We start from the raw sequence: 20,371 nt of genomic DNA, 5'->3' as shown, positions 1-20,371 counted from the left end.
TTGCAATAACTAGTATATGTCTGAGACAAGCAGAAGTGGTCATATATGTTGATGTTAAGCGAAATGAACCCCAAGTTAAGGACTCAAACATTTTTTTCTTTCTTGCTATTGTGTCTAACATATTTATAAGATGATTTCTTTGTTGCTTTGTATGTCCCTCCCCCATGGTATAACCCCTGTTTTCACTGTATTTGATGTTGCTATGGTTTGTGGAGGGGAAGGAACAAAACAAATTGTTTAAATAGGGATACAAATGGACCCATTGCACCAATGAGATGTACAAGTCATTATGTCGAAAATGAACTATACATCTTTGGCACGGGAGTTGGCGGGGGGATGGTGGTGAGGGGTGGTGGTGAGGGGGGGAGGATGGGAAGGGATGGGAAGGAGAAACAAAGGAGGAGGCAACAATGCTTGATAAGAAATGCACTCATTACCCTGCCCATGTAATTGTAACCCCTCTGTACAGTATGTTCACAATAAAATACTTATTAAAAAAAAAAGAATAGATGTGAAGCCAAAGGGAAATAAACTGATGGCTGGTCTGACATGTTAATGTCCTTCAGAGAGCATCTGTCCCTGAACAGACACTAAACATTTTGGTCCACTGACCTCAGCAGGCTCTTTCATCAGCCACCAATGCAGTGAAGGCAAAATGGGTACCAATAAATGACCATAGCACCAGATTGGAAGCTGTGCTGCCGCCCTGATCATGGACCTATCTAGCTGTTTTCACTGCTGAATGTCTAACTTGCCAGGTACGGGGGCCAATACTGAATCTGGTTTCATCACAATGAGGCAAAAATAGTTGAGAGAGAGAGAGAGACAGAGAGAGAGAGAGAATGATAAACTCAACTCCTTTCCCATGGAAGGACTAGAGATTCCCTTGGATAAATTTACATATTCATGATAGTTTCTCCACCTATAGGGCATCACTCATTTTCACCTTTCAAACACTGTATAAAAATCTAGCAATCCATCGACCCAGAATCCCTAAATGAAAACACTAAAAATCATTGTTATCTGGTCAAGGCAATTACTTTTCTCCCAGGTTTGGAGAACTTATCCCCCACAAAGGACACTTTTACCAAGGAAACACAATAAGAACCCTATTCAATTTTAACCTGTAGTTCCTATGTGGGCACTTTGGGCATCCTTGTGCCACACTGATAAAAGAGGAGTGAGCATCACAATTTTCAGGAGGAGGTAGGTCCCTCTTACACAGTAAAGCAGGGAAGAAGCTATTTAGCCCCCCCCCATTAATCTATTGGGTACCTCTTTGTACAATTTTGTTTGTAAACAGACATGTTCATCCTAAGAAGGGCACAGAGACCAGGAGTTGAGACATTGTGGATCCAGGTCACTGAACCAAGTAACATACTAAATCCCAAAGAGAGAGTAAGGTTGAGACTGGGGTGGGAAAATAGAAGACAATGGGAAGGAAGATAATGCATATTAGAGCATCATTGATACGAGTTGCATGTCTTTCTCTTCTGTTTTCCCCCTATGAAGAGAATCTTTCTTGCTATTGTTTTTAATGTATTTAAAATGGACTATGTGATTGTTTTTGTTTCTTTTGTATGTTCTTCCCCCCATGGTATAACCCTTGTTTCACTGTATTTGATTCTGGTGCCCTGCATCTTGTATACACACTTTTCAAATTTGGGGAGAGAAAGGGAAGTAACAAAATGCTGAAATAAGGAAACAGGTTGACCCATTGTAACAATAAGCTGTACAAGACTCTATGTTGAAAATTACCTTACTCATGCAAATGTAACCCCTCTGTACAGCATTCTTACAGTAAAAAACATATTAAAAAAGAGCACCCTGAAATTCTGGAATGCTATTCTCTGAATATATATGACACAGTAGTGGGGAAGGGGGAAAGTTGGACTATGGTGGACACAGAATTGTACCCTCTAAACACTCTTTTAATGTAGGCCTTTGACTAAGGCTCTTGGAAGTGCAGCTGAGATCCTACAGCTATCGGCGAATATACCAACTTTTTAGCTGCAGAAATATCTTTTGCTTATGCCTTTTTGTGGGTCAGTACACATCTAATCACTAATCAATATGGGAACCCAAAGGCCTATATCTTGTCCAAACTCAGAGCCCATTGAAGCACAGTGTTCCTCTTACAGAGGCAGTGACATGGCTAGACTTGTCTTGAAATTTACTTTCTTCTACCCAATTCTACATTTGGTAGTGGTCTCGCTAGCACTCCTTAATAAACATATTGCCTTTTGTTCCCTTTCTCAGAATCTGCTTTCAGAGAGCCTAAAGCTATGACAAATGCTTATCTAGAGCCAAGATGTATGTTGGGAGACTTTGTATTATCTATCATTCCTCACACAATGTGAGATGGTTTTGGTCATTCCTACTTTTAAAAGTTCAGGCTGGGAGCCCCAGAGGTTAATTAGCTTGTCCAGGGTTCTATAACATATAGGTATGCTTGATTTGAGTCCTCAGATTATTATACTAGCTACAGTTGTAGAAAAAATAGGAGAGAAAGAAAGAGAGGGAGAGCTAGAAGAGAGAAAAGAGGGGGAGGAGAAATGAGGGGAATAGAGAAGAGGGAACGAGAACAGAGGGGAGAAAGGAAGGATAGGAAAAGGAAGAGGAGGGACAGAAAGTGGAAGAAAGGAAAAGAGAAGAGAAGAACAAATAATAATCAGTTTCTACTACCACCATTCTGACGGTACAGTACCAACAGAACATTATTCCATTTTTATACCAAGCCAATGGAGTAGGGTGTTATCCCCAGTTGTATGCATGTACTACAGAAGATGAAGACAAAGTTGTTTCCAGAAGCCAGGCCTGTGTGATTGACAGCAAGGAGCATTATCCTCTGAGCCAAGCCGCCTACTCAATGTGAGATAAGAGGCCTCGCAGGGAGAAGGTGAGGGGCTGGGGCCCCTAACTGACATAATCACCTAGAAACAGTCCCAACTGTGCCATATTCATTGAAGTACTGACACAAATCTGGAGATGTTCTCTGAGATTAGGCGTTAGAAATTTTTAGATATTTTTCCCCAGAGGGGTCTTCTCCAGTCTCCTCTTCCCCTAGGACTAACTACAGTTAGGATTCACGTGCAATTTATGAATCAAAGCCAATCACAGGCCAGGCAGGATAAGCCAGTTTCTAGGAGCAGAGAGGAATGCCCACCCATTATTGGGGGAAAATGTTGTTTCTTATTTGTGCACTCAATCCGAGCCAAACTGCAAGGTGTGTGTGTGTGTGTGTGTGTGTGTGTGTGTGTGTGTAAGAAAGAGAATGGGGGGGGGGAGAGAGAGTAGTGCTTTGGAGTAAGGGACTCCAGCTTTAATGCATTGACATTTCCCTGGCAAACTCATCCATGATCTTGGCCTCCTAATCACTCAGCAACTTAAGCTCTACTCTGATATAAACACTGTGCATTTCCGATTTGTGGGATTGTTTAATTAAATGAAGGGGGGAGGTGTAGTTATTTCCAACTTTGCACAAATTACTACCCAGTAGAAACTGAATAATGTATTGTAAGTAGTACTTATTCTATTTATTGTACCGTCTATTGATGTGTGTTGGACTCGTTCTATTTTGGAGGCACTGCCATGGTAACTAGGCTCCAGACAAAGGCCTGTGTCAGAGCAGAACTTGAACATGCAGAACTTTAGATAAGTGACAAAATAAAAAACATAAACCTTAGCAGGCTCAGAAATAACAATTTGGGGACTCAGGCTTTACTTTAAGTATATTTCTCCACGTAGTTCCAAAGCTCAGAGAGTACAGACCATGAAAGTTAATGGACATTGAACTGATCCTCATCAAAGTGGAAGAAGAAAGTCCATTTTCATAGTCTCTTTGCTCACATGAGTGGCTCTGCCTTCTGTTCTGTTTTGGCCTTTGGTTCAAGCTCACAGCTTTTGACAGAAAGCAAATATATGTAGACCTGGATTTGCCTTTCACCTAGCTGAATGTTTTCCTAAGACCGAGAGTCTGCCTCCTAACTATGAATTTGGATGTTCTTGGATCCTGTGAGCTCTAGCCTTGTGCTTCTCTTAAAGCTGGTGCCAAGAGGGAAGAAGACAGCTCTGTGACTTATCTATGCTTCTATGAAGAACTAGCAGATCTCAGTGGTCTAGCAGATGGTAGGTGGCTAAGCTGTATTGGCTTTCTATAGTTCATGTCTATAAAGACTGAGAACACTAGAAGGAAGCCCACAAGAGCAAAATTCCTTTCCAATATGGATTGCCCTTTGGATTTTTCTTAGAAACAGCCTCACTGCTTCCACTCAATTTCCCACCTCTGAAGAGTAGCCAATAAGCACAGACAACAAACAATAACTACTTTGTCTTGTTCATCTCTCTTCCTACTTTTATTCCCCTTCTTGAAGTCCCTCAGTCTGTCAAACTGGCTTATTTTAGTCTCTGACTCACACCCAGTAGTGCAAAGGAATTCCTGTGTTCATGGGTACCTATAAATCCCACCGTTGAAGTTGTCCTGCATTTCAGACCCACAGGAAGAAGTTCTTCTCTTTTTCAAGGTTATCATAGCCATTGGTTAAGGCTTCATGAGCTAAAAATTTCAGACTTAGATTCCATTGAGAAGTAAGATAGGTGCCATCTCTCAGAGGTCCCCTTGAAATTGCTAGAAGTTCATGGCTTTGATAAGCTCTGTGTAGTAATTCATGAATCCCTGAAAGGAAGGATAAGTATTTTTAAAAAATATATTTAAGTTGTATAATATGATGATCTGATATATGTAATGCAATGATTACAAATCAATGTATTAAAAATGGGCATCTTGTAAACTTCCTGGCCCAAGGGAAAAAAATTAGAGCACAGAGAAGTAGAAGAAGAGACATAGGAGACTATCTCTGCTTATTGTAAAGACAGCCTTTTACTTGACTGAAAGAAAACCTAGAAGATGGTCTAGGAATCACAGATTCTCATCTCAGCCATCATTTCTTCTTTTTTTGGGGGGGCGTCCGGTTGTGGGACCTGAACTCTGGGCACTGTCCCTCAGCTCTTCAGCTCAAGGCTGGCACTCTACCACTTGAGCCACAGCACCACTTCCAGCTTTTTTCTTTTTGCTTATGTGGTGCTGAGGAATTGAACTCAGGGACTCATGCATACAAGGCAAGCGCTCTACCACTGAGCCACCTTCCCAGCCCCTCAGCCATCATTTCTTAAGGTGAATACTTAAGAAGTAATTTTGAACTCAGGGCAGGCTTAGTGCCTCCTGGTTTTTCAATCAATGCTTCTGAAACAATGCATTTCATCCTACCTCCTGATCCTTTGCATTCCCCTTGCCCCTCAAAAAGCATTCCAATCTTTGACATTCCCTATGTTCTCCTTCCTTCCCAAGTCTGAGTCAGGGAGCTTAACCCTCTCCAAGGTTCTTGGAGTTGAAGGGGCCGGTAGGTCAGAAATAACAGATATAGGTCACGGATTTACAGCAGACATGCTTTTCCTCAACTCTATCACGATTTAAATTTTCTTTTGTTGATCATGAAATCCCACATCTCCCTCTGACCCTAGTTTGATTTCAAATCCTACTGCAAATGTGCCTATTCCATAAACGCTAAAAACAACCGCCTTTCTACAAGACAGTCTCCCTACTGTCCGGATCTCAAGTATTTTCAGTTAGAAGGGTCAGTGATCATGCTACGCTCTCACCTTGCTCCTTCATTTAATCAACTCTTATTCCTCTGTCAAAAATTCCTTGTCCATGACACATGACACATTAACTGTTGTGAGGTGAGGGGCTGGGGGTGAGATGGGAGGGATTGGAGTTGGAGATTATGAGAGGCATGGGGAAAACAGGTGTGGAATTATGATACTAAAGACTCTTGTTTTTAGGTCAGCACGCAAATGCTTGTATAGTGACTATAATCTCCCCTCCCCCACCCCCAGAAAGTAGGGTCCAACATTTAGAACAAGCTATATAAATGAAAAGGGAAAAGGGCTTGAATATCTACATCTGGAGTGAATATGCACACAAGCTGGGGAGGGCAGTATGGAGAAAGGAGGAGAGAGGAAGGCGGGGGACGATCCAACAATTCCTAATAAAAGATTAGAGGAAGAACAGGACCAGGCTTTGTATTTTTAGGGGTGATGGCACACTTCCGGCCTGTGAAGGCTGGAGATGTTAATTATAGGACCTGTGGATGTCAGCAGAGATCTTTTCAAAGAATAACTTAAGTGCCTAAAATCCCCCTGAGAATACAGAGCCTGTTTTAGAAATGGCCCTCAAAAACAACAAAAGTAAAATGCGCAAATGCCTTCTACGCAGGATGCTGCTGGGCAACCAGCTTGCCGCACAGCCTCCCCCGCCCCACACGGTTGCTAGGAGACCAAAGGGCTACACTTCCATCATCTCCATACTTGCTGGGAGATTGAGTAATTGGTGTCTGGATGTGCGTGTGCTGCTTCCCAAAATATCTCTTTCAAAAGACGTGAGAGAGATGTGGAGGCAATAGGTAGAATGATGAAGGGCGGACTGTGTCCCCTGAGGGCAGCAGGTTCCAAGAACCATGACTGAGGCTGAGCTAGGGGGCTGGGGACCCACACCCGGCATAGAAATGGGGAGCTGTTTACCGCTTTCCTGATTCTTTACTGTCTCTTCCTTGTGTTTTGGGCCTGATTTCCTGAGAGAGAACTGGTCAGTGGTGGGGACAGTTAAAATTTGGGAGACAATGCAGTCTGAAATATTGTTTTTATTAATAGGATAATGCAAGAAATGGAAGAAGGACCTTAATTTTATTTGATAGATATTGAAAATATAAATTCATAACTTTTTTTGCCAATCCTGGGCCTTGATCTCAGAGCCTGGGCACTGCCCCTGAGCTCCTTTTGCTCAAGGCTAGTGCTGTCCCACTTGAGCCACAGCACTTCAGGCTTTTTCTGTTCATGTACTGAGAAATCGAACCCAAAGCTTCATTCAAGCACTGTACCACTAAGCCACATTCCCAGCCAAATTCATACCTTTTTATAGAGCTTAAATGCAAGTGTGAGCTTTTTTTTTGGGGGGGGGGGAGACTAGAACAAACAAGCATGCATGTGAACACACACACACACACACACACACACACACACACACACACAGCCTAGTTTGAAAAGTGGAGGAGTGGCTCAAGAAAAAGCTAAGGAAGAGAATAAGGCCCTGAGTTCAAACTACACATCTGCCTCTCCCACAGCCATCTAAAAATGCCTGCTACAGCTACAGGAAGCTAGTAAAACATACAACTGGGCCCACAGATATAGGGTCTCTGGAGGTTAGGAAACAAGTAGATGAACTTTAGTCCTGCCTCTAACATTTAGATTAAATTTTAATTTTCATTACTCCAGTATGCTTCCTTTTTACTTTTTCATGTGTAACCTCATGGGGTGATTTTTAACGCCCTTAAGTGCACTCAAAATCTCCATCTTTCTGGTATCTAGTACACCTTCCAAGGGACCATGTCACACTTTTTTTTTAAACAGATATGTTCAATTTATCCTTTTAATAAGAAAAATCCAATGGATTGCTACATTTTACATGCTTTCAAATATCTAATCAAATATCTATTCCTGGAAATCTCAAAGAGTAGACTGAGAAATGTAGAAAATAACTTCCAAGTTTATCAACTTCCTCTTTTGAGACACTTGTCACACCACCCTTAAAATGTTCAAAAATGCAATTTTTAACAGTATTGTATTTTTCTCAGCCAAAGGCAGAAAAGATGGAAGAAAGCAAAGGATTCAGAATATATAGACATTGGACTCTGATATTATAAATAAGAGGTACAGATCTGATGTGTTTCACTTAAAGTCATTTGCTAAATGGCTTAGTGTTTTGAAATTCTATCAAAAATTAGGAACCTTACCTTCTAGTTCCAGTTCTGTCACTAACTCCTAGGACTGTGTGACCTTATCTACAAAATATGGAAAGATTGGAGCTGGGAGTGCAGTCCTCTTAGAAATGTTAGGAAAGAAAATGCCATCATCTAGGGAAATGCGCTTTGGAATGTAGAAAGGGTACACAGAATGCATTGCATTCTTTCCACTGTGTGCCTAAGAAATGTATTCATTTATTCAGCAAGTATTTTTTTTTGAGATGTGGCTGCAGCAAGCCCTTCATTAGGCATTCATTCACAGAGTACATGGGATGGCAAGTGTCCACTACCTATGCCCACAATTCACTGCACAAATATCACTGAACAAAAGTGCCTTCTCAACCACTCTTTCCTCTGAATACTCCATAGTTTCCTAAGATGAACCTTTGCACCGTGTGAAAAAATGCTCTCAAATCACTCCCATGAGTGTGTCTTATTTTTGTTCTCGAACACTCCCAGTGACACAAACCTCAGACACTTTACTTCCTGTGCTAATGAATGCCAGCGTCTAATCATTGTACAAGCAGATGTTCCTTAGGAAAAAACAAATAAAATTAAGGCTATCTTTAGGTTAGCAAACACTCCCTACCTTCATTCTTGGCTGAGCGGCAAATAATCAGAGTCTTTTACCTTTTCCACTCTGTCCTTAGGGATGACAAAGCTAGATGCCCTGTGGAAAACCCAGATTCCTTTATTTTATTTTATTTTTTAAACAGCACAAAGGGAAATTTTAGATGTATCTTGAGTACAAAGGCTGAGAGGAGCTGTTATTTGTTATGTTGACAGCACTGATAGATGACTTTTCCTGAAGAAGAGGACACATATCTTACTTTTAACCTCGCTGATCCCTTAAAAAGTTATTTTCCCCTTGTGGCAAGAATGAGATAAAGCCAGGAGAACAGGTGAGGAGAAGAAGAAAAACAAATGAGCTGAGGTGTTTAACCAGGAACTTGGGAGCTGCAGGCTGGGCATTCGTTTTACCAGGCAGAGCTTAGTTCCTTGCCCTTTCTTCTGGGTATTTGGCAAGTATTCCAGAGTTTTCAGTGAGGGAACAGTTGTAAGAGGGAGAACACAAGGGAGTCTTAAAGAGCTGCCAAGTACTAATGAATAAGAGTTACTTTGTGCACTCCCAGGAGATCTGAGCCCATGGGCAATGGTGTCCAGGAGGCAGATGTTGCCTCAGCAGCAGGAAGACCTTGTGGAGGATACTTTGCAAAATGCAAATGGGCTAGAGGGATGGAGGAGGGGGTGTGTGCACAAAGAAATCCCCTCTCATTAAGTCTGGATTCACCCACAAGGTTGTTCACAGGATTGCCCTTTTCTGTCCTTCCGACTTTACTAATCCTTCACACTATGAGAGACTCCAGGGAGCCATTCTCTCCACTGGCTATCCTCTCCCCTTCAGAAACCACATATCTGAAGACCTACTAAATCCAATACTAGAAATTAGGTCACTATTTGTCTCCCAGAAATGCTTGGTTCCCTAAACGAAAGAAGCACTAGATAACTTCGCACAGTACTATAGAAAAGCCCCCTGATCAAGCTGAACCAAACAAAATAGGCCATTATCTCAAAGATGTCATATAATGATTTCTGTTCTCTTTCCATTTGACCATAATAACCTAATTTCCATCAATTACGGGAGGATCTGTCAAGGAATGCTTAAGCTTTTATTTCTGACTATAGGGAAGTCTCAGTAAAAGAAAAATCATCATGGCATCTCAATTTTTCACTTGAAAAGAAAACTTTTCATTTCACTTTTTTTTTTTTTTTGGTCAGTCGTGGGGCTTGAACTCTGGGTCTGGGTGCTATCCCTCAGCTCTTCAGCTCAAGGAGAGTGCTCTACCGCTTGAGCCACAGAGCCATTTCCTTGAAAAGAAACTTTTAATGTGCATGGGGACTTTGTTTCTTCTAGTGGCTTGTCTGGGATTCCCAAACTAAGTCAGAAATAAAAAATGACTGTCTACATGTGGGGGGTATTAGGAGTGATTTATACTAACAACTTGCTTTATGATTTCAAATGAGCATGACTGAGCTCATTTGCCTCCGAGGAGAAAAAGTTTCTATTATTCAGCTGGTAAGTGAGGAATCTAAAGCATAAGAGCATTAGAATGACCTTCCCAAGTCTTCATCCTTTGTTTCTGAAAATATTAGGAATGTTTGTCGTTTCTTAGTCCTCTATAACTACTGCTCTGGTTTCCTGACTTCATGTTTCAAGCCCTTTGCACTTCTTCATTTTTCCATTTATTTAAAAATGTTGAATACCACCCATTAAACATTAAAGTGGCTGCCTGCATAAAGCTTGTATTCCAGTAACAGGAAATGGTCAGTGAAATATTAATATTAATATTGTATTGTCTTCCAATATTGTCAGGCAAGCAGGGACAAATGCCTAGAGAGTACACATAGCATATCTGATGTACTGACCATGGAGTAGCTTTACCTCAAGTAAAGCTATAAGACAGAAACAGTGTACTCTTTGTGCCTGTTGCCCATGACTTTCTGAGAAAACACACAGCTATTTCATAGGATTGAGTTTAGATCCTTCAGGAGAGAACCTGACATTGGGTCTCTGTAGTTTTAAGTTGCACTATGAAGACAGTACTAGCCCTTCCTCTGCAGTGCTCAGTACTGGGGTTTACTAGCAACATGACAGACTTCAGGTCTAGACATGTCTTGCTGGCTTCATTCTCATGGCCATAGATGGTTGGTTCTCAGCAAACAAGAACAAGATGAGCCTCATCAGAATTTATGGTTCGAGAACTACTAGCTATTCTGTTAGGATGAGCACCTAGAGTTCTTTCACCACCCCCTGCATTTTAGGTGATCTGGGGTGATTGACTTAAGCACTGGGGCATAACTGGTTTCCAAGGGAGTTTTACAGAAAATACGTTTATTTTCTGAGAAAACACGTGGTTCATTACTCAACCATTTGCCAGTGAATCATGTCTGCTTTTCAAGTCTATCTAATACTCTTCTAAAGGTGTTTTTATGCTTTTGTTTGTTTGTTTGTTTTTATGCTAGCCCATACTCTGTGGAAGTCCTGGGTGGAGCCCAATGTGTTTACATTGGGGTGGTTGGCCTTGTGAGGCCAATGCTTATCCTTTTCCATAATCTTTCTCTATCCGATCTGTTTATTAGTAATGCAAAAAGCATGCATATTTTGGCCCACATCCAGCCTAAAAGAAATCTTTCAGGATAAAATTTTGCCTTCCTTATCTTTTAAAGTACCTCCACATGATTCTGATCCACCATGAAAGCAGAACATTTTCTGATATTCATCTTGCTAGGAAAAGAAGACTGTGTGAGGGATATGCTCACTTCAAATTAAAGATTATGTTAAGATTTCCAGGGAAGATAGAAGATTCAATAGGTATGCAAAGCTTCGTATTGTGTGTATGTGTAGTGTGTGTGTGCACGCACACGAGCATGCATGCATGCATACACACGCACACGCACACATGCACACACATGTGCGCACACACACACACACACACACACACACACACACATTCATGCATGCCAGTACTGAGGCTTGAACTCAAGGCCTGGAGGCTGTTCCTTAGCTTTTGCATTGAAGGTCAGCACTCTACCACCTGAGCCACAGCTCCAAGCTACACATCTTTATCTGAAACTATACACATACTTGATAAAATATAACAAAATGTTCAGAAGAGAAAGAAAACTCTCCACATACTAAATGAAGGTAAACCCCAAATTTTTTAAAGTCCAAAATTATTAGGACTCTCAGAGTTACTGAAAATAGGGAAATAGTTTTATGATTGGCATTATAGTACCAAATGGATTTGGATGTCAGGACTGGGATTTTTATATAAATCCAGAGTGTTATATCAACAAATGAGGAATATAATCACATTTATATGTTTAGGGAGTTAGGTAGGAATGAATGGACTTCTACAGGCTATGGGTGGAAATATAATCACTCTCCAGGAATTAAACACCCCAAACCTCCTTGTGCAGAGGATGAAGGTCCAAATTTACAGGATTCAGTGTTGTTTGGTTCTGTGCTGCTTCAAATAAGGACCTGGAGAAATTCAGACATACTGATTCATGGGAGGAAAAAATGCTAAACTATAATCTGGGACCAGGTCCACAATCTGGAATAGGGATAAGACCTTTGGAAAGGGGAACTTCACTGAAGACACACCTATAGAACAGAAACAAAACTATGATGGTTAAACTCATTAGATTTTTAAAAATTGGGCAACTCACAGATGCATTAGTTTCTATTTATAAATTACTACCATTTAAATAGTTTAGAAATAACAAAATTCCAAAATCAAGGTGCTGGCAGAGCCATATGTCCCTTGAAGACTCTAAAAAGTTCTGTCCTCCCTCCCTCCCCCCTCTCCCTCCATCCCTCCCTCCCTCCCTTCCATCCTTCCTTCATTCCTTCTTTCCTTCCTGTCTTCTTTATTCTATCTATCTATCTAATCTATCATCTTCAAGTAGTTGTATACAGAGGTTACCATTCAACAAAGCAGTTTATGATTACAATGCATTTTGATCAGTGTCACCATTTTTAACATTCTCACTCATCTCACCCAACCCACCTCTTCCTTCACTTTTCTTAATTTTATTTTTATTTTCTTAATTTTATTTTGAATTTTTGATGGCATTCTCCCTGCTTTTTCTTTATTTGCTTACTTCCGCCTTGACCCCACCCCACCCCATACCGGTTTCCTGACATGTATTTGTTGAACTATGATTTAACCTTTCTAAGAAAATAGTTTGAATTCTCTCCGGAACCTACTGCATTTTAGTTAGCAGATTTGTGTACCCTTGCATCCCACCAGAAATGTTTACTTACATATTTATAAACTGATTTTAACTTCCACATAGGAGAGAAAACATGCAACCTTTTTCTAGATATTGCTGGGCTGTGGTCAACTCTCTCTAACCTCTGCCACTCTCTTCCCATCTCTTTCTCTTGTGTGTCTTCAAACTCCTGTGTTTCTGTTGTTAAGATCCTTGTGATTGTATGTAGGGTCCATCTTGATAATTCAAGGATAAAGCTCTTCTTCTCAAGATATTACCTTGATTATACCTTTTCTCATACATGACAATATTTCCTTCTTCCATACAAGTTATGATTCTGAGGCTCCAAGGATTAAGATACTGAATATCTTTTGGAGGATCACTGCTAAGCCTATCTAATGAGGAGAGTATAACCTGGTGGATGCTTTTTTAAATTAAGTGTGATGAAATATTCAAAGAGGTATAGATGATAAATGAATCCACAAGACATTATGAAAAGGGACAAGGCAACTTTGAAAACGAAATAAGAGTGTGAAGAATGAAAAGTAGAGTGAGTAAAATAAGCAATAAACTCAATAGGTTAAGCAGCAGAATAGACACAACCTGTGAAAGAGATGTGGCCAGCTTAGACCTTAACTAGAATGCTTCCTTATGTGAGCCAGAAATTTGAATTTCTGGAACTGGGCTTCTAAATTCTTCAATCTCATAGAGATTTTTGAGGATTAAATGAGTCAAGATATGAATGGTAACTATTAAGCACTGTATTTATTGGGCAGCTTCTTCCAATATAATTTTTGGCAAGTTTCTAAACTCTTAGTTCCTCTGAGACTGTAATAATGCCTATCTCCCAGGGTAGACATTAGACTTTCATGAATTAAGTAAAATAATAAAGTGGAGTAAGTGCCCCCTCCAAAAAAAATGTGTACACCCTAATTACCTACCTTGTTAATATTTCTTTGTATCATGAAAGATACAAATCTTGAGGAGTTTATCCTATGTTATAGTTTGAATTTTGAATGTCTCCCAAAGGCAAGGGTGTTGAAGGCTTAGTCGCCAACCCATAGTACTGGTGGCAGAGGATAAGACTTTTAGAGGATTTGGCCTAACAAGGAACTTAGGGTGCTGGCTATATGCCTTTGAAGGAGATATCAAGACCCAATCCCCAACTTGCTTCTTTGCTTTTTGGATTCCATAAGGTATCCACACTCTCCTGTTCCACCATAGGCCCAAAGCAATAGAGTCAAGTGAGCATGGGCTGAAACCTCTAAAACTGTAAGCCACAATAAACCTTTCCTCTTGATAAGTTGTCTTGGGTATTCTGTAGCAGTAATGGAATGCTGATTAATATACTCTGGATGGTCTAACTAAACTCCACATGCAATTGCATGGATACATCTAAAATAAATTAAAAAGATTCAATGTGACTAGAGAGGCAGAGATTGGTGTGATGTGTCCATGAGCCAAGGAACATTTGAGACCACCCAAGGCTGGAACAGGTAAGGAACTGATTCTCCCATAGAGTCTTCTGAGGGAGTATTCCAGACTTCTGGTCCCTAGAATGGTGAGAGGTTAAATTTCTATTAATTCACTTTTAACTTTGTTTGTGGTAAATTGTTACAACAATCACCATAAACTAGTATATTTAATGCATTAGCACATAGCAAGCATTCTTTGAGTTAACTTATTCTAAAAACAAGTATGTCTGTTTTAATGAGGTTATTCATAATAATATTTCAGAAGTGTTGTTTCTATTGAGAAGTTAGGCACCATTGTGGGTTTATGAAAGGAGTATTTCCAAAAGGGGAAGATTCGTGGGTCACAAAAAAATACCAAATAAGTTCTCTGAAATATGTGACTTCAAGTTTCCAATTTCCATTGATAACTGTTGTAACTGAACAAATTATTTAAAAATATTGAAAAGTAAGATGATATAAACTCTGATCTTTAATTGCCCTGACTAGGTTATAGCTGGCTAAAGCATAAGTAATAGAGCTTTTCTCTAATTTAATCTAATTTCTTTGAGTGGATACACACCCATACACAGACACACACACACACACACACACACACACACACACACTTAAATCTCTCAAAGGCACATAATCTTATTTGGATTTTTGACAAGTTATTTTGCTCTGTATACAGCTTTGAATTCCCAAGTCTTTGATGAGTTTTCATTTGTTATATTTTTGTAACTCTTGGAGAATATACAGGCATTACTGAGAGGAAGTATTCAAGAGAAGTATTTGAGGAAGTTGGGTTCTGGGCAGTTTACATCCAAACCTTCTGTTCCTGGAACCCATGCCAGGAATATGGTCAATCCCATCCTCGCTGTGCTTCTTAGGGTGGAGGAGAAGAGGGATACACCGAGAAGTAATGGTGTGGTTGGTTCCTTCCAACTTTGGGTAATTCAGAACCTCAAAGCAATCTCAACTGGGGGATATCACAATATACATTTCTCCTGAGAGGCTCCATTAGCCCAATCATGTAGAAGCAATGGTAAAACAATGTCTTGCTTTGTGCTATCCAACATGGCAGTCATGAGTCACATGTGGCTGCTTAAATGTAAATGAATTGAAATTAAATTCAATTTCAAATTCAGTTCTTTAGTCACAGTGGCTGCATTTCAAGTGCCTACGAGGTATAAGTAGCTGACGGCTACCATATTGGACCATGGAGATAGAACATGTATTTTCAGAATTTAAAGCGATCATGTTTTAGTTCTCTGAGATATAAGTTGAAATGCCAGATTTGTTGAGAAGTCATGGAACTTGTACATAAGACCACTTACTCTCATTATCTTCCATCAACAAACCCTGTGGGAATCCACAGTGACCACACCAAAATATTCACACATGTATCACAAAATGATGAGACAAAGGACAAAGGGCAAACCAATGCAACCGCGATACTCACAAGACACTATGTTGGAAATTAACTTTACAACTTGTGGGAGGAAGGGGAATTGGGGGAAAGGGAAAGTGGGAGAAAACAAGGGAGGTGGTAACACTGTTCTACAAGAAATGTACTTCACACCATACTTATGTAACTAGAACCCCTCTGTATATCACCTTTACAATAAAACAAAATAAAATTTAAAAAATTCACACATGTATGCATATATACACAGATACACACATACACACATACCTGTAAAAAAGAACACACCATGCTTTGTGGAAATTCTATACATATTTAAAAAGTAATCATGTCACATTTAATCTCTCTTTTGGAGGATGTTATTTATTGTAAGACATCATTTTTATTAAATACACTGTAGTACAAGAGACTTTCCATGTCAGGTTGAGAGAAGCTGGTCACATGATTTACAAACAAACTTTTGTTTTAAAACACTGTATTCGGGTGTCACTTTGAAATCAGCCAAGATGCAGTGGGTCTTAGTAAAGCAATGGACCTCAAAACATTGCAAAACAAGAACTGGTAGGTATTGGCACAGAGACATCACATTAAGAGAAAAATAAATCAAATGAAAATAGAGTTCCAAATACCAGGCCACCATTGAAGGGGAAATATATCTGCAGAGAGATACTGGAATGGGTGTGTAGACAGCCTGGATATATACAAACATCTCCCCAGATACAGAAGCAAATGCAAGGCATCCACATCTCTAGGCAGATTTGTAAGTCATAGTAATGGTGAAAGAAAGCAGGGAGAGATATTTTAACATAATTTGGTCATTTATCAGGGATTACAAAGTTGAAATCCACATTTAATTCAAAAATCTTATATTTAAGATGTTTCCAGCTGTTTTATATATTTTTAAGCAATAGTAAGATATACAAGCCGCAAGATGTAGGCTTTTCTTCATATTATTTTCCCTGTTCAAGCACATGGCTACTAACAGTGTTGCTCTAAATAGTTGATTGCCCACCCAACCTTCACTTACTATCATTTTTATCCATGCATAGACCAAAGAAATAAAATAAACATGGACCTGGCCTAGAATACAGAATGAAAAGTGACATTCTCATCTTTCCCCATTTTGTCTCCTGAGACGTTTGCTAAGATGGCAAAGTAGTTGCTTGGTGGTTGTGAGATTCACAGTGTTTTGCCTGCAACATATATATGTACACCCACACACACACACACACACACACACACACACACATTTTTGCGTTGCTTTTGTGATTGTGATGAATGGAGTAAACATGTATATATAAATAAATACATAAATAAATACATATTAAAAATAAATAAAAGTCAAAGGAAAAAGAAAGGAGGATAAAAACCTAAGGGAATTCAAGAACCTTTGACTTAAGCAGCAATGATTCATTCCAGCCCTGACAATAAGAGAATGCCCCTTCCTGCATTGTCCTTCTAAACTATGAGTCCTTCCCCTCCCACCCCCCAATTCTTTAGAATAACATTTGAAATTCATATACAAGCTACACAACCTGAGTGTCTACATTCCAGTTACATGTTGTTAAAAATCAGCGTTATCTGCTAACTTACATATTTGGGGAGTTGGGTCACTAATCATTACTTACATGAAATTTCCTATAATACTGATGATATAGGGACAAAGCAAAGGTAGGATTGGAAATAAAGGTCCTACAATAAAGGAGAACAAAAAGACGAGAGCAAGAGAATTGAATGTGTATTTGTTTATGCAGTTATGCTTATGCTGAAGACAAAATTTAATGTGTTGAGGAGAAAGTATTCATGACCAAGGACTCCTGTTGCATAATACTTTTTGTCAAGAACAACACTCCACATCATTGGTTCATATATTCACACTCCATTGTGTGAATTCTTACAAGCCGCCAACTTGGCATAGAGTGCTGGATTTCTTGCCATTTCCTTTATGATTCTGCTCTCCCAGCATTCCAATTTGCATCTAGAATGCTTGCACTCTGGACCCATGCAAAAATAAAGTGGGTAAACGTGAACATGATAGAAATGTGGACAAAGATGAAAATAAATTAAATGTTGTCTTCCATCTATGCAGAGTTAAAAAGTGCATTGTGGTCCTATCCACATGGAAAATGGAAACACTGCCACATGACTTTATTTTTTAAAGTTTTGGTTATTTAGCAGATTTTAAGCAAATTATTCATACTGCACCCTATTTATAAAGTATCTCTATTACCATGTGCCTATATATTTATGCATAAACACACAAACACACAGTGTATGTGTATTTGTATATGTATAAATCAAGTATTTATAACATATGTATATATAAATACATGAAATACTACAAGTAGCGCTGATGTGAACATATGTATAGTATGAATTCTGATATAATCCTTGATAACAGAGTTTAAAGTGTTTTCTCAATAAGCCTGATTATGACATTGGTTCAGTGTACAAAGGTTTAGCTAAGAGCAAGACTATGTGTATCACAATATCTCAGCTGCTTGCCATCTCATGTATTTCCATGTGGTCTTCTAATTTCCTGTCCTGCTTTGTGACTTTATTACTGTGCTTTCCTTCCTTAATGTTTGTGAGCATTCTTAGTGGACAGCATCATAAACCTATTCAGTTGAAATACTTGGATAAAGCTGGCTGGTACTAGAACTTAGACTGGAGATTTCCAGCATGCCTTGAAGCTTTTCTAAGTCCCAACTTCCTCACTTATAAAAATAGGAATAATTTACAAATACATGTGAAAAGGTGTTTGGAAAACTATTAAATGATTTATAAAGGGAAATGATTGTCAGATTGGGTTTGGGTTAGGAAATTAATCTTGTCATTGTGATTAGTGTAGTTTTAATTTATTTGAGGGCAGGCCATATTTGGTGAGTATTACATATTAGCATGAAATTCTTATTTTTCTGAAAATTAAATCCTCATGAGAAAGAGGGTGGTAGAGGAATAGCAATAAGTATTTCAAGATATTGTGTGTTTTTTTCAACTATTTTAGTAACAATCTGCTGTTCTTGCAAAGTGAGACCTCTGAAATCAGCACATACTCTTGAGACAACAGAGGGAATAATTAAAATAATAATATTAATAATAATAAGCAATATAAATAACTATAAAACCTTGCACTTGCATAGAACCATTTGAAGACCTCAGGGGGCAAGTTAGAAGATGTAAGAAATTATTAATACATATATTTTTTTGCTTTTGTCTTTCAGAAGAAAGTATACAATTGAAATGAAATGCTCCCATATTCTCATCAGCTTGAAACAGTTTCTTTATAAAACTGCAAAGGCCCTCCTTAACTTTGACCTCTTAAAGTTCCATCTCCTTTGCTCTCTGTTAGCTTTTCCACCTGGAGCAGCTGGCCAGACACAGAGAATGACAAACCTGTGCATGTTTTCGGGTCATTGCTGATGGAGTCTAGAAGAATTTGTACAAATCTGCCCCTTCCTTGCTGCTTTACAGAGTTCCACAGTGATTTAACAGTACCATGGGCCCTTAGTATGATATATACTTCTGTGCATATATCATGGAGATATGGCTTTCATAGTTATATTATTATGTGTTTTTTCTGGAGGGGTTTGTTTTAATGTACAAAGAGAATAAATAACTCCCATCTCTCACAGGCTAGAGCAGAACGTGCAGGAACTATAATACTGTTCATCGTGTTTCCCTCTTTTCACTTGACCACATCTAGCACTGGATTTCCTTTTGCTCTCTCTTAGTTGACACTTTACTGTTTTTGAGAACCTTCTAAGCCAGTTGTTCCAGTAACTAGCAGGTTCAAATGATACCTAAACAGATATGGAACAAATACTAAATAAAATGAACTAAAATGAGTTTAAAAATCACTCCCTTTCAATCTGGCTTATGTTAGAAAGATGACAGGTTTAGCAAAATTCCCCTCACAGAGGGTAGCAAATTTTCTTGAAGGAACAGAAACACCTTTTTTCTCTCTTGGTATAACTGGCTATTCAAACCACTGTAAATTTCTATTTAAATTTACACCATCTTTCACAAATCCATGACTATGCTTAACAGCACATCTCCATGCTCATTCTGTGCACAGTTTTCCGTGGGCATGCTGTGCCATTTTTTTCTGTTTTTTCTCTTTTTTAGGCTTTATATTTCAATGGAGTGAAGAAAACAAACATCACACTGACAATGGAGTGAATACATTTGGAATAAAACCACTCTCTCCCAACCAGAGCCCAGAGCAAAAGACTTTGTCCTGTGTACACTAAACATGAATGCATGTGATGCCCTGGGTGAGGTTTCCTTTCCTTCAGGGATGGATTCTGTCCATCCCATAGTCCCGTGGGTTTGATGGAGATGAAGATATGCAGGCTTCAGAGTCCATATTTGGTCAAAACCCATCATTGCCACTGACCATATAGTGCAGAGACATTTATTCTCAGCTAATGAACTCCATTATCATCCCTTAATTATATAAGTTAGACATCCTATGGATCTGCTCTACCTACTATCAGGGGCACGACATCTGGAGCTGTAGTTTCTGCACAAAAAGGTATTAATTGACGAAGACCATGCACAATTTTGCTTGCACAGTTAAAAAGGATGGGAGTGGAAGGTAGGGGTGGGAAAGAGTTGTTATCTGAAAAGTTCAATATAAGAGAAACTTGCCTCCACACGGAGAACTTGTCCTAACTTTTCCAGGTCCTTGGCTTTCCCACCTGACCCTGAAATGATTTCTGGACAAGAATCCACCTCTTTCAACAAATTTTGAAAAAGGTTCCAGTAGTAGATACGACTTGGGAAACAAATCAGTGTTATTACCACAGCCAACCAAGACAAGATTGGGTCTGAGCATCTCTTGGGCCATCTTG

Source organism: Dipodomys ordii, unplaced genomic scaffold (assembly GCF_000151885.1).
Source record: "Dipodomys ordii isolate 6190 unplaced genomic scaffold, Dord_2.0 Scaffold137, whole genome shotgun sequence".
NCBI classification, from domain to species: domain Eukaryota; kingdom Metazoa; phylum Chordata; class Mammalia; order Rodentia; family Heteromyidae; genus Dipodomys; species Dipodomys ordii.
Note: the sequence above shows the minus strand (reverse complement) of the source record.